The sequence below is a fragment of the Helobdella robusta genome (genome assembly GCF_000326865.2).
Source record: "Helobdella robusta unplaced genomic scaffold HELROscaffold_22, whole genome shotgun sequence".
Lineage (NCBI taxonomy): Eukaryota > Metazoa > Annelida > Clitellata > Rhynchobdellida > Glossiphoniidae > Helobdella > Helobdella robusta.
This window is the reverse complement of record NW_008704170.1, coordinates 963,841-965,534: the sequence shown is the minus strand read 5'-3', so window position 1 is coordinate 965,534 and position 1,694 is coordinate 963,841.

The following is a 1,694-nucleotide window of genomic DNA, read 5'->3' as shown; positions in this document are numbered from 1 at the left end:
ATTCATTTAATTACTTACAACTTATTCCTTTAATTATTATTTTGCTCTCTCACTCGTTGCTCCATTCATTCATTCATTCGTTCTTTCACTCGTTCGTTCGTTCATTCATTCATTCATTCATTCGTTCGTTCGTTCATTCGTTTATTCAATCAGTCACTCAATCATCTGCTTATTCACTCCATTCGGTCAGTAATAACTCACCACAAGTTGCTTAAACCAGCCAGACCTGTTTGAATGTATAATAAATTATATATGTTTGTATGTAGATGTTTGTTTGAATGTGTGTGTTTGTGTATGTGTTATGTGGTGTGTGATGTGGTGTGTGTGGTGTGTGTGATGTGGTGTGTGTGTGTGATGTGTGTGATGTGGTGTGTGTGTGTGCGGAGCAAAGTTTTTGATGTTAAGTTTTTGCTTGTATTGAATTTTTATTTTTGTAAGAATGTGTCATAAGTAATAAAGTGAATGCGTTTGTATGTGTGTGTTTTTAGTTGTTTCTATATTTTTTTGTATATTTGTGTGTGTGTGTATGCATTTCTCGTCTGATAGTTCATACGGTTGAATCGCTTGAATAATCCCATAAATCAATCAATCAATCTAAACTCCGTTGGTTGTTGTTTAGTCAGTTGTTTGTTTAATTGCGTGTTTGTTTGTTTGGTTATTCGTTTGTTTGTTTGTTTATTAAATGTTTCAATTAAAAACATTTAATTAAAATTAAACATTCATCTCGAAAGATACATCGTTAATGGTAAAAGGCAAATGTACAATTAATAATAAATAATAATGGAAAGAGACCATACTATACATAGTATTGTATGAATTCTACCGAATTGTTGGCAGTAATCAATCTAAAGTTTGTTTCTTCAATTTTCCTCACTTGAATTTTTTAAAAACTGTTCAACTGTATATGCATATATGTGCGTGCATGTGCGTACGTTCAGGCATGTATCCAATCCCCATCATGTATGGAGGTTAAGTTTAGTTTTTTATTTCAATCCAGGGCTGGTTATGGAAGTTTTTTTCCACAGTGGCACATGTCAAAATTGGAAAAAATTACTCCGTATGGGGAGTCCATCGACCTGTTGGCTCTCTCTCTCTCTCTCTTTCTCTCTCTTTCTCTCTCTTATTTTCCTCTTTCTCTCTCTCTCTTTCTCCCTCTCTCTCTCTCTCTCTATATATATATATATATATATATATACATAACTAAACACATATATTCATAAATACAATAACTACATACCCAAAAATTAACTCAAGCAAGCATATAATAAGGCAAATAAAGTACTTGAAACGTTTATAACAAAGCCCACACATACGCACGCACACAAATAAACATATACACACAGACATTTACTTCTAGATATATATATATACAATCTATATATATATATAATATAAAACATACACGTACTCACAATTGTACCAACACACACACGCGCACACGCACACATACATACACTCACACACACATAAGTGGTCAAGTTATCAGCAAAGTCAGAGACCATCCATTTGAATTGTTCCCTTCTCATATGCAACAAAAAATCGCTCTTCATCGTCATCTTCATCATCATCTCTGTCACCATCTCTGTCATCATCTTCATCATCATTTTCATCATCATCTTCATCATCATCTTTATCATAATCTTCATCATCATCTCTGTCCTCATCTTCATCACCACCATCTTCATCACCATCTT